Genomic DNA, 13,774 nt, shown 5'->3' on the forward strand with positions numbered 1-13,774 from the left:
TTAAAGACCTCCAAAGAAGGAGACTCCACCACACTCCTTGGCAGCAAATTCCACTGTCGAACAGCTCTTACTGTCAGGAAGTTATTCCTAATGTTTAGGTGGAATCTTCTTTCTTGTAGTTTGGATCCATTGCTCCGTGTCCGCTTCTCTGGAGCAGCAGAAAACAACCTTTCTCCCTCCTCTATGTGACATCCTTTTATATATTTGAACATGGCTATCATATCACCCCTTAACCTCCTCTTCTCCAGGCTAAACATGCCCAGCTCCCTTAGCCGTTCCTCATAAGGCATCGTTTCCAGGCCTTTGACCATTTTGGTTGCCCTCCTCTGGACACGTTCCAGTTTGTCAGTGTCCTTCTTGAACTGTGGTGCCCAGAACTGGACACAGTACTCCAGGTGAGGTCTGACCAGAGCAGAATACAGTGGCACTATTACTTCCTTTGATCTAGATGCTATACTCCTATTGATGCAGCCCAGAATTGCATTGGCTTTTTTAGCTGCCACGTCACACTGTTGGCTCATGTCAAGTTTGTGGTCAACCAAGACTCCTAGATCCTTTTCACATGTACTGCTCTCAAGCCAGGTGTCACCCATCTTGTATTTGTGCCTCTCATTTTTTTTGCCCAAGTGCAATACTTTACATTTCTCCCTGTTAAAATTCATCTTGTTTGTTTTGGCCCAGTTCTCTAATCTGTCAAGGTCATTTTGAAGTGTGATCCTGTCCTCTGGGGTGTTAGCCACCCCTCCCAGTTTGGTGTCATCTGCAAATTTGATCAGGATGCCTTTGAGTCCATCATCCAAGTCGTTGATAAAGATGTTGAATAAGAGCGGGCCCAAGACAGAACCCTGTGGCACCCCACTAGTCACTCTTCTCCAGGATGAAGAGGAACCATTGATGAGCACCCTTTGGGTTCGGTCAGTCAGCCAGTTACAAATCCACTGAGTGGTAGCATAGTCAAGACCGCATTTTACCAGCTTCTTTACAAGAATATCATGGGGCACCTTGTCAAATGCCTTGCTGAAATCAAGGTAGGCTACATCCACTGCGTTCCCTTCATCTACCAGGCTTGTAATTCTGTCAAAAAACGAGATCAGGTTCGTCTGACATGACTTATTTTTCAGAAATCCATGCTGACTATTGGTGATCACAACATTCCTTTCTAGGTGCTCACAGACTGTTTGCTTAATGATCTGCTCCAGAATCTTCCCTGGTATTGATGTCAGACTGACTGGGCAGTAATTATTTGGGTCCTCTCTTTTCCCCTTTTTGAAAATAGGGACAACATTTGCCCTCCTCCAGTCTGCCGGGACTTCGCCTGTTCTCCAGGAATTCTCAAAGATGACTGCCAGTGGTTCTGAAATCACATCTGCCAGTTCTTTTAATACTCTTGGATGTAGTTCATCTGGCCCTGGAGACTTGAATACATCTAGACTAGCCAAGTATTCTTGTACTATCTCCTTAGTTATTCTGGGCTGTGTTTCCTCTGCTGAATCATTTGCTCCAAATTCTTCAGGTCGGGCATTGTTTTCTTTATCGGAGAAGACTGAGGCAAAGAAGGCATTGAGGAGTTCAGCCCTTTCTGTGTCCCCTGTTTGCATTTCACCATCTTCTCCTCTGAGTGACCCCACTGTTTCTTTGTTCTTCCTTTTGCTACGAACATACCCATAAAAGCCTTTTTTGTTGCTTTTAACCTCTCTAGCAAGCCTGAGTTCATTCTGTGCTTTAGCTTTTATGACTTTGTGTCTACACGTGCTGGCTATTTGTTTGAATTCCTCTTTGGTGGTTTCCCCCCTTTTCCATTTTTTGTACACATCCTTTTTTAATCTTAACTCAGTTAAAAGTTCTTTAGATAGCCACCCTGGCTTCTTTAGGCACCTTCCATGTTTCCGTCTCATTGGTATTGCCTGAAGTTGTGCTTTTACTATCTCCCTCTTAACAAACTCCCAGCCATCATGAACTCCCTTTCCTTTTAGTATTACTGTCCATGGGATCTCACCCAGCACTTCCCTAAGTTTTATGAAGTCGGCTTTCTTAAAGTCGAGAAATTGTGTCCTAGTATGCTTGGCTGCTCCTTTCCGCTGTATAGTAAACTTCAGAAGAGCATGATCACTCGCACCTAATGATCCTTCCACTTCTACCCACTAACCAGGTCATCAACATTGGTTAGGACCAGATCTAAAATGGCTGTTCCTCTTGTTGCTTCTCCCAATTTCTGGACAATGAAGTTGTCTGCAAGGCCAGTGAGGAATCTGTTTGACCTTATGCTCTTGGCTGAGTTTGACATCCAACAAATATCCGGGTAATTGAAGTCCCCCATTACTACTATCTCCCTTCCTTTTGCATGCTTGGCCATCTGTTCCAGGAAGGCATCATCTATGTCCTCCGTTTGGCTTGGGGATCTATAGTAAACTCCCACAATGAGGTCACTGTTATTCTTCTCTCCCTTAATTTTGACCCAAATGCTCTCACTTTGGCTTTGAGGTTCTAAATCTTGGATCTCTTCACAGGTATACACATCCCTGACATATAACGCCACTCCTCCTCCTTTCTTGTCTGATCTGTTTCTCCTTAAGGAAGACAAACGTCTGAGACTAGAGGCTTCCAGCACAAGCTGGACATTCTCTTTACCAAGTGCTCATACTTCAACAAATTGCTATTGTTCATGACATAGGCTCTGCTGATGTTGCAAATGCTGATGGCTAACTACCATGGTCATTAACATTATTAATTGAATATTGCCCCTTGTTAAAAGTGATCACAGTTAACCAAGCACTTAATGTGAAATATAAAACAATTTGTTTAAGCATCAAATATGATTGATGAATTTATCATCAATATCATGATGTAGCTATCTCTCTCATACCCAGAGCTGCTACAATAATGATTTGTTGTATAATTATTTCATAAATGTTAGACATGCCATTTAAACCAGTCCTTACCAGAAGCTGTAACAAATTAGTGTTGTGTTTAACAACTATATTTGACAGCTTTCTTTCACATTCTAACATAATAGTTTTCAATAGAACATTTTAGCCTAACAACTTTGCCCTTGTCTGGAGCAGAAACAAATTAGCTTAATGTAATTTTAAAAAGATGAATTAAATAGCAAGATGTTCAACATTAATATTGATATATGTTCTAATGAAGTAGGAAGACCAACATCCCGAGGCCAACTTCCTGTATTATGATTATCCTTTCTTATATTGTGAACTGCTTAGAAAATAGGAAAATGAGATATTTTGAAAAGGAAATTTCAAACCTAAAAACAGGCTCTTCTATCAGTGTTACCAGACGTTTTCTGGCAGACATCCTATTCCTTCAGAAGCTATATAACCAACAAAAACATCATGCTTTCCCAGTTACTGTCTATCCATGCTAGAGAATGTTTTACACATCAAATCTATGTCTCTCATACTGTCGTTAAAGATATTTCCTTGTCAGAAATTGTTACTGATGCATGTGATCTGTCAACAGCAGCAGCAGTAAAATCTTGCTGGTTCATTTTAGGCAGGAGGTAGATGTTGTTTTTTACAGAGAAGTAGTTTGAGAAGAGGCATCACCTCCTATAATTTACAATGCACAATTGTTTTGTCCAGCTGTTGACTTTGGTTAAAAAGATTTTTTTTCAGGGTTTTGCCACAATTCAAAAACTGTTTACCAGAGCAAAGGTGGTTTGAATACATCTGCCAGATTAAGATGAATGTATTGCCAAAAATGTTATTTTTATTTCAGTCAATCCCAGTGATAAGTAACACAAATTGTTTTAAGGATTGGCAGAGAGACATTTCAAGATTTATCTAGAGAGGCAAGAAGCCAAGAATAAAATATAAGTTATTAATTGATCTTAAAGAAAGAGGAGGCTTCTCGCTACCAGATATAAAACTATACTATGAAGCCTCTTGTCTGTGCTGGGTAAGGGATTGCATAACATTGAAGAATGTAGATTTACTAGATTTAGAAGAACATGACAATAGATTTGGATGGCATGCATATCTGTGGTATCAGAAGGCCGAGGTACACAGAAGCTTCCAGAATCATATAATAATAAGAGACAATCTTTAAAGTTTGGGGAAAATATAAATATCTACTAGAACAAAAAACACCATTGTGGCTTTCGCTACTGGAAGCAATAGCATTGAAAAAAGTAAATGAAACCCAACTGGGGAACATATAGAGAGCTGTTGATGGAAATGGATAATAAATTAAAATTAAAACAATATAATGAAATAAAAGAAGAGGTAACAGATTGGTTACAATATTTTCAATTATGTGAAACACTTAAAAATGATAAAAAGAAAGGATTTGCGTATGAAATCTCAAAATTTCAGAGGGAAATAATAGAAAGTGATTATAAATCATTATCAAAAATGTATAATATACTGTTGGAATGGGAGACAAAGGATGAAGAGGTGAAATGTGTAATGATAAAGTGGGCAAAAGATGTGGGACACAATATACAGTTGACAGACAGATTATGGAGAAATGATATAGTATTCACAGCATGTACAACACTCAAGGAGAGCTATATGAAAATGATGTATAGATGGTATTTAACACCAGTTAAACTATCAATAATGTACGAAACAAAAGATGTTGGAAGTGTAAAGAGGTAGAAGGTACATTTTACCATATGTGGTGGCAATGTAAGGTCATAAAAAGCCTTTCAGAAATGATTTATAACGAATTGAAAAAAAATGTTTAAAATAACCTTTGTTAGAAAACCAGAAGCGTTTTTAATAGGTATAATAGGAACAGATATACCGAAAGAATATAAAGCTTTATTTATGTATGCAACAACAGCCACATGGACATTGATAGACCAACAATGGAAAGAAGAACAAGTCCCAACTAAGGAAGATTGGGAACGTAAATTAATGGAATATGCTGAAATAGCCAAATTAACTGGAAGACTAAGAAATCAAGGGGACAGCAAATATAAAATAGAATGGAGAATGTTTATTGCATATTTACAAAAGCATTGTAAAGAAGTTAACACAGGAGCAGGTTTTTTAAAATCACTTGTAGTACTAAGTACAATGTTTGAATTTGGAAATATTTAAAGGTAAGAAAATTATAGACATGTATAACATAAAATAACACAAAAGAACTGGGGAAGGGAATGGAGGGAAGTCAAAGGATTTGAGGAATCCCAAAATATGGATTTAATATGGTATGTAATGTCTTATTTTTATTGCATTTGTTTATTAATGTATGTGAAGATAACGTTTGATTGTGAAATATATATATGAATAGCTCTGCCAGAAGCAGCAATCTTATGTTTCATACAGTGGTGCCTCGCAAGATGAAATTAATTCGTTCTGCGAGTTTTTTCGTCTAGTGAATTTTTCGTCTTGCGAAGCACGAAATCCCATAGGAATGCATTGAAATTCAATTAATGCGTTCCTATGGTCAAAAAAAGTCCAAACAAAGCCAAATTTGGTACAACAAGAGTTTATTAACTGCTCTTTAAAGTCACACATACTGTAAAGAGCATTTCAAAAATTGAAGGAACAATAAATTAAGTTTCTAAACATGACAGAAAAACATTTAAAAATCAACAAAGTGTACAGTACATTTTCTAAGACTCTGGGGGACCACTCGAAGAAGGTTCCTCTTCCACTCTTTGCTTCTTGCTGAAGAACCTGTCCATGGTCTGCTGCTTCATCCGCCTTTTCAGCACCTCCCTGAAAGGCGACATGACCGTCGTATCAAAAGTGTTCGCAAGGTCATGTGCCACGTGCTTGTCAGGGTGGTGCCGCTGTGCAAAAGCCTGCACATCCTTCCACTTCATGCAAATGTCCCTCAGTTCTTTGGAGGACAGCCGTTCCTCAGTTGCTTCCTCCTCTTCCAGCGAGGCCTGCTCCTGCGCAGCCTCTGCCTGCAGTTCGACCAGCTCCTGGGTGGTCAGCTCGTGGTCGTGCTCCTCCACCAGCTCACTGACGTCCTCCTCTGTGACCTCCAGGCCCATGGTCCTCCCCAAGGCAACAATGTCCTGCACCACTGTTGACTCTGGTGCATCAGAGTCACTTGGTGCCACACAGTCCGGCCACAGGCTGCGCCAAGCGCAATTCAAATTTCTCTGGCTGATCCCGTTCCAGGCCGTGGTGATCATCTTCAAGCAGGTGACAATGTCGGAGTGGTCCTTCCAGAATTCCCGCAGGGTGATGGTGGTGCAATCAGTCACCTCGAAGCATCGCCTGAAAAACTCCTTGGTGTAGTTTTTTGAAATTGGCGATGACCTGCTGATCCATCGGCTGGAGCAGTGGCGTGGTGTTAGGCGGCAGGAACATGATTCTGATGAAGCTGAACTCCTCCAACAAGTCCAACTCAAGGCCTTTAGGATGAGCAGGAGCATTGTCCATCAGAAGCAAAGCCTTCAGCGGCAGGTCGTTGTCCAGCAGGTACTGTTTGACAGCAGGGCCAAAAGCAAGATTGACCCAGTCCACAAACAGCACACGTGTGACCCAAGCCTTACTGTTGGATCGCCACATGACACTCAGCTGCTCCTTGTCGACCTTGTGTTGCTTGAAGGCCCGTGGGTTCTCCGAGTGGTACACCAGCAGGGGCTTGATCTTCAGGTCGCCGCTTGCGTTGGCACAGAAGAGCAGGGTCAGACGGTCCTTCATGGGCTTGTGGCCAGGCAACTTGGCCTCCTCCTGTGTGATGAAAGTCCTTTTGGGCATCCTCTTCCAAAACAGCCCAGTCTCGTCGCACTTGAAGACCTGCTGTGGAATGTAGCCCTCCGTCTTCACAACCTCCAGGAACTCCGCTGCAAAGTCTTCAGCCGCAGGAACATCAGAACTGGCAGCCTCTCCATGCCTGACCACGCTGTGGATTCCAGATCTTGTCTTGAACCGGTCAAACCAACCTCTGCTTGCCTTGAAGACTTCTGGCTCGCCTGAGGTTCCTGGCTGTTCCTGGACGAGGTCTGCGTGCAAGGCCTTGGCCTTCTCACAAATGACGGCCTCAGTCACTGTGTCCCCTGCACGCTGCTTCTCTTCTAACCAGATGAGCAGCAACTTCTCGACCTCCTCCAGAACAGCTGGGCGGTTCTTCACTATCCTAGTGACTCCCTTGGCTGCATCAGTCGCAAGGATCTTCTCCCTCATCTTCAGGATGGTCCCGATGGTCGATGGATTCCTCCCATACTCCCTGGCGAGGTCTGTCACACGCATTCCACCGTCGTGCTTCCAGATGATCTCCTTTTTCATTTCCAGCGTCACCTTCTCCTTCTTCCTCTCGCCGGCCTCTGCAGCAGCAGTCTTCTTGGGTCCCATGGCAGCACAGCTCCTACCTTCGCAAACTCAAAAAAAAAAAAATAAAAAAAATCAGTGCTTCACATCCAAAAAATTCAAAAACACCCAGCCACCCACCACACAGAAATTCAAACCCAGAACCAAGTCCTTGAATTCCAAACACCCAACCCAAAATCCAAAAAACCCCAAAAAAGTTTTAAAAGTTTAACTTACCAAATGGCTGCAAAAGAAGTTTTGGAAAAGCTTCAAAAATCACCAAAGTCTTCAAAAACCTCAAATGGCTGCAAAAGAAGTTTTGGAAAAGCTTCAAAAATCACCAAAGTCTTCAAAAACCTCAACTGTTCCCCCAGCCACCCACCCACCACACAGAAATTGCAAACCCCTCCCCAACTGTTGCAAACCCCTCCCCAACTGTTCCCCCAGCCCCTCCCCAACTGTTGCAAACCCCTCCCCAACTGTTCCCCCAGCCACCCACCACACAGAAATTCAAACCCAGAATTATTATTTTTAAAAAAACAACATGGCCCAATGGTCACAGAAAATCATAAAAATGCAGAAAAAACCACACAAGCTCCCAGATTCTTGCAAACCCCTCCCCAACTGTTCCCCCAGCCACCCACCGCACAGAAATTCAAACACAGAAATTTTTTTAAACAACAGCAGAGTGGCCCAATGGTCACAGAAAATCATAAAAATAAAAAAAACCCCACACAAGCTCCCAGATTCTTGCAAACCCCTCCCCAACTGTTCCCCCAGCCACCCACCACACAGAAATTCAAACCCAGAAATTTTTTTAAACAACAGCAGAGTTGCCCAATGGTCACAGAAAATCATAAAAATTCAAAAAAAAAAAATCACACAAGCTCCCAGATTCTTGCAAACCCCTCCTCAACTGTTCCCCCAGCCACCCACCACACAGAAATTCAAACCCAGAAATTTTTTTAAACAACAGCAGAGTGGCCCAATGGTCACAAAAAATCATAAAAATGCAGAAAAAAACCACACAAGCTTCCAGATTCTTGCAAACCCCTCCCCAACACCAAGTCCTTGAATTCCAAACACCCCAACCCAAAATCCAACCCCCCCAAAAAAACTTTTAAAAGTTTAACTTACCAAATGGCTGCAAAAGAAGTTTTGGAAAAGCTTCAAAAATCTCCAAAGTCCCCAAAAACCTCAAAAAAGGCTACCACACCGCGTGCTATGAGTTGCTCCTCGAAGTCGCAACTGCACCTCTTCAAGCAATGCACCCTGGGTATTAACGGTTTTACGAAAAAGGAAACAAACTTGCAAGACGTTTTCGTCTTGCGAAGCAAGCCCATAGGGAAATTCGTCTTGCGAAGCACCTCAAAAAACGAAAAACTCTTTAGTCTAGCGAGTTTTTCGTCTTACGAGGCATTCGTCTTGTGGGGCACCACTGTATTGTCTTCAGCCATTGGCTGTGGCAGCACAGGAACTCTCTGTCTCCTGCCCAACATGACCAAATTGTCATGCTGATGGTTTGTTTTGAATGGTTCCAGGACGAGTTCAGCTGCTGCCAGGACCATATAACACCAGTCCTAAAAGATCTACATTGGCTCCCAGTACGTTTCTGAACACAATTCAAAGTGTTGGTGTTGACCTTTAAAGCCCTAAATGGCTTTGGCCTTGTATACCTGAAGGAGTGTCTTCGCCCCCATCATTTAGCCCAGGCACTGAAGTCCAGTTCTGAGGGCCTTCTCGGTAGTTGCAACCGCCCTGTGAAATGCCCTCCCATCAGAAGCCAAGGAGATAAAAGACATCTGAAGGCATCCCTGTATAGGGAAGTTTTTAATATTTGATGATTTACTGTGTTTGATGTTTTAATTATTTGGATGCTTACTAAAGTGGCAGGGGCAACCCAGTCAGATGGGTGGCATATAAAGAAATGATGATGATGATGATGATGATGAAAGGTCTATGATTATTTCATCATTTCACATGTTCAGTTTCCAACTCAGCCATATTTACTAGCCTTTTTCTTCTTCTCTCAAACCAGTTTTGGTAATTTTGCAACCGTGTTGTAAATATGAAATGAAATGAAATTTATTATGGTCCTAGACCAGATTCACATACTGTACTAAGCGAACATAAAACACAATAGAGTTAAGTTTGAATTAACAATTGGATATGACAATAAACAATATGAATATGACAGCCATTGGAAAAGGCTACGTGTTGTAAAGATGGGTTCAGAGCAATAGGCCAAAATCTTCATGGATTATTTAACTTATATTGGAAACAACCCAGTTCAGTCTTGTGGATCTGATGCTTCCTTCCACATGTACAACCATCATGAAAGTGGCTAGGTGCAACACAGTCCATCAGAGGCTGCTCCATGAGGCATATCATCTCCTTACATACTTATGGTTTTATGACACCACTTGCACTTTCCCCCAAAGGTGATTATGCCATGGTATGGTGACACTGCAATACAGAAACACTTTATGAAACCAGGTTGCCAGCTGTGTACTATTACCTTGCCATGATTCTGTGTGTCTTGCTATGATTCTATGTGATCTTGAATGGGGTCATTATTTCTGTGAATCAGTCATAAATGAAGCTGTGGGGAGGTTTTATGTGACTCTCTTGTTTCTTTGTTTTGTTTTTATATCTGGTATCCATAGGACCTAGGGCCCTCGTACCTGTGGGACCGCCTCTCCTGGTATGCCCAGCGGAGGACCTTAATGTCCATAAATAACAACACTTTTGAAGTCCTGAGCCCCAAGGAGGTTAGATTGGCCTCAACCAGGGCCAGGGCTTTTTCAGCTTTGGCCCCGGCCTAGTGGAATGCCCCACCGCAGGAGATCAGGGCCTGTGGGATTTGACATCTTTCCGCAGGGCCTGCAAGATGGAGCTGTTCCACCTGGCCTTTGGGCTGGACTCAGTCTAACCCCCCCTCTCTTTTCTTTATTTTTGATAGAACCCCTTATATGGGATTTGTATATAAATTCTCCCTCGGCTCTTTTTGCTGGCCCATGTAGGATCAGCATGGATAGTTGGCCCCGGTGAATATTTGACGTTTTCTCCCCTTATGGCTTTGATCTATAGGCTACCACTAAAATGAAGCTGCATTTTAAACTGTATTCGAACTTATATTTAAATAATATATATGTGTGTGTGTGTGTGTGTGTAATGTTTTTATGGTATTTTATTCAGTTTTAGCTGCCCTGAGCCCGGTCTTGGCTGGGGAGGGCGGGGTATAAATAAAATTATTATTATTATTATTATTATTATTATTATTATTATTATTCAGACTAAGTTCAGGAATCCTGATCAGCTTTGAGCTGAAACTGATGCTTTCAATGAGTTCCCTGCACTGCAGGAGATTGGACTAGATGACCCTTGGGATCGCTTCCAACTCTACAATTTTATGTCAGAAAGGTGGCTTGGGGGGTGGGGAAGCAGGAAACCCATTTCTTTGCCTCCTTTCTTTATTTCTTTCAACTAGTAAAGTTATGTGATGTAAACAATCCCCTTTATTATCCCACTAATGCTGCTACCAAATGTGGAAGATTATTATAGCTACCATTATGTATTGCTTATTATATTCAATACCATTTCTCCACTGCCACCATATATTTAAAATACCATCCAATAATAAACCTTAGTTCACTCACCGTGGGCTATGATTAACTGTGGTACAAAACACTACAGGCAGACCCAGATTAAAGCACAACAAAAATGTAAGCTGTATGTTATTATTGATTAACTGAGAATATAAGCAGATGGTTATGTTTAACTAGGAAGGTTACTAATCGTTTTATCTGTATGCCATCTTTCCACAAAAGAACAGTGCTCAAAATGGCTTACAAAGGACAGAAGAGCAATATTAAGACTAGAACATAATAGCCACACACATAACAACATACAAAGATATTTCAGTAATATAAAGGTAACATTAGACCTCCAAGCAATAGCAAAAATAACAAAGGAGCTGGACAGTTTCATCTTACATGCTCTCACCTTGGACACTGATTCTGGGCCAGAGGAGCTAGGATATGGAAGCGATTTTGCAGCTCCAAAGACAAAGTGTGGCTCATGACTGTCCTGTGCATCACATTCCTCCAGTGAGGTTAGTCTCTTGCAATCTTCCTCCTCCTCCCTAGGGGGCACCCCATCTGTGGTGTTGTTCCATCACAGTCACTCAGCTCTTGAGAAATGCTGCATGTTGTCCTGTAGCTCCAAGTGTGACTAGGCAGGCCTCAAGTTGCTGTACCTTCTCTTCCAGCAAGACAACCAGCTTGCACTTGCTGCAAGTGTGCTGTTGCATGTTCTCTGGCAGAAAGACAAACATAGCATAGGTGTTTCAGGTCACTGGAGCAGCTCCCTCACCCTCCATGTCTCTTGGTCCTATACACTGTGAGACAGTACTTTGGACCTCCCTTAAACTCCTTCACAGTGAGTGGAAGGGGACCCTCTTCCCATCCTTTGGATCCCCTGGGAAATTCAACAAGCCTGTTGTACCTGGAACTGGGTGTGGAAAGTGCAGCTGAATTGGACACAGCTGTGGACAACCTAAGTACTATCCACCTTGGGCCTGCCCATAAAAAGCAAGTCTAGAGTGAGAACCTAAGGTGATAGCCACTGTTCTCATGAACTATTCTTCTTGTGAGACTTTTGTGAGTGACCCAAGGGTATGTTGGACCCTGGGTGACAACCTGCAGGCTGAGAGGGAGGGTGCATCAGAAGATAATGAATTGATATTTATAGACATTTAGTAACTTTGTACAGTCGTACCTTGGAAGTCGAACGGAATCCGTTCCGGAAGTCTGTTCAACTTCCAAAACCAAATTGTGGCTCCTGCAGCCAATCAGAAGCTGTGGAAGCCCCATCAGATGTTTGGGTTACAAAAGAACATTTGCAAACCGGAACAATCACTTCTGGGTTTGCGGCGTTCAGGAGCCAAAACGTCAGAGTTCCAGAGTGTTCAGGATCCAAGGTACTACTGTATTAATGTAACCTTTTTAAAAAGCAAGAGATCGTTCAGCCTGCAGTGGTGGAATTCTTGCCCATACATGCAGAAAGTATGTGCTTTTTTGAATGGCTTTTTAGCCTGCATTATAAAAGGCTTTTATAAAATAAAAACAACAATATTTTGCTTTAAAAGGTACTTATCATTGGAAATTTTCCCAAAGAAGAATTGAACAGAAGGTAAAATTTCAATGTGTGATATCTCTTGTCACTCACTAACGTGAGGGGAAAACACATGTAATCTGGTACAATTCATGAGGCTAAAATCATTGGAGAAATGCCCCCCGTTTGGATTATTTCAAATGCCTTTCTGGCCAAGGTTAATTGCTGCATGACACAAATTCAACAGGTGCAACTTGTAGGAGCAACAAATCTTACATTAGCTGAATTTTTACCCAACATGCTCTTCTTAAATTCATGAAGTCTCTGTAAAAGAAGAAAAGCTTGACAATCCTACCTTAAGGCTCTGAATAAAGTCACCATAAGTACTCGAGCACATAAGCAAAAGTAGGATACAGCTGTCAAGGTGAACACAGGAACTTTCAAGATAAAGTATTATTTCCTTTATCCATACCCCTCAGCGTCCAGCTGACAGTATTTTCCCATACCTGAAATTTCCATGAAAGTTCTTAGCTTCATGCTCAAAAGCAAATTTATATTACTATCCTGTAGGTGCAGGTGATGTCTCTCCACAGAAAAAGACAACGTCTGGAGATTACAGTGGAATCTAAGCTTTTGCCATATTTACTCCTAGGTGGACACAGGTGGCTCTACGGGAGTTGTAGCGCATCTCAGCTTCTGAATAAACTGGGAGAATTTTCAGCTTTCTTACTGGAGTCTTATGTAAGATTTCCAAATCTGTTGGCGCTCGGGACAAAGGGAGGGGTGCAGATGTAGCACAGCCTGTATTTCATTTCCTCAGGGCCATCCTAAGTCCTGTGTAATGTAGACTCATTAAAACAACACTGTAATTAAAACAGGAGACCTGGGTTGTGAGATCACGAAATGCATGTGTAAACAGATACATCTTCAAAAGCTGTTCAAAAATCTGAGTACAACTACAGATGGGATCCCCCATATTTCAGCAGGGAACACATTCCATAACACCAGTGAAAAAGCCATGTGTGTCAGAATCTGTTCAGAACCTTAGAATCAAAGTCTGAGAGAAACATTAAGCAGACAAGGCAACAATGAGAATTCAAAGAGAGGGCTCAGCTAAACTGAGGCAAGTATAGGCCACTGAGTGTAAGCTTCCTTTTTGGACTAGTGGCCTAATACTTGGCAGGGGGGGAAACCACTTCTCTCGGTCTGTAGAAGCACCAGCCTTCACTATCATTTCTAACCAAAGCCACTGGTATAAAAAATATGGCTTATAGAATTTGTGCAAACATTGCATTTTGTTATTGATTACAGCTTTATTCTTATACTTAATTGTCTAAGAATAAGCCCTATGGAACTCTGTTGTACTCACCTTTGAATAGACAAGCATAAGATGTCTACAAAGCAAAAATGTATGATACAATTCATCA

General features: G+C 41.9%; 1 protein-coding gene across 4 annotated transcripts in view; it reads left to right on the top strand.

Moving 5' to 3' along the window:
- Positions 1 to 13,774, top strand: part of STS (steroid sulfatase) — a 107,586-nt gene that overhangs the window by 5,528 nt on the left and 88,284 nt on the right. Inside the window, exon 2 of one of the 4 annotated variants that reach the window (XM_083612136.1) lies at positions 13,000 to 13,088. The exons of the other annotated variants lie outside the window; for them this stretch is intronic. The gene's annotated coding sequence lies outside the window, so the exon portion shown is untranslated. The remainder of the gene's footprint in view (positions 1 to 12,999; positions 13,089 to 13,774) is intronic. 4 annotated transcript variants of the gene reach the window in all.

Source organism: Podarcis filfolensis (assembly GCF_964270895.1).
Source record: "Podarcis filfolensis genome assembly, chromosome: 4".
In the NCBI taxonomy this organism is placed as follows: domain Eukaryota; kingdom Metazoa; phylum Chordata; class Lepidosauria; order Squamata; family Lacertidae; genus Podarcis; species Podarcis filfolensis.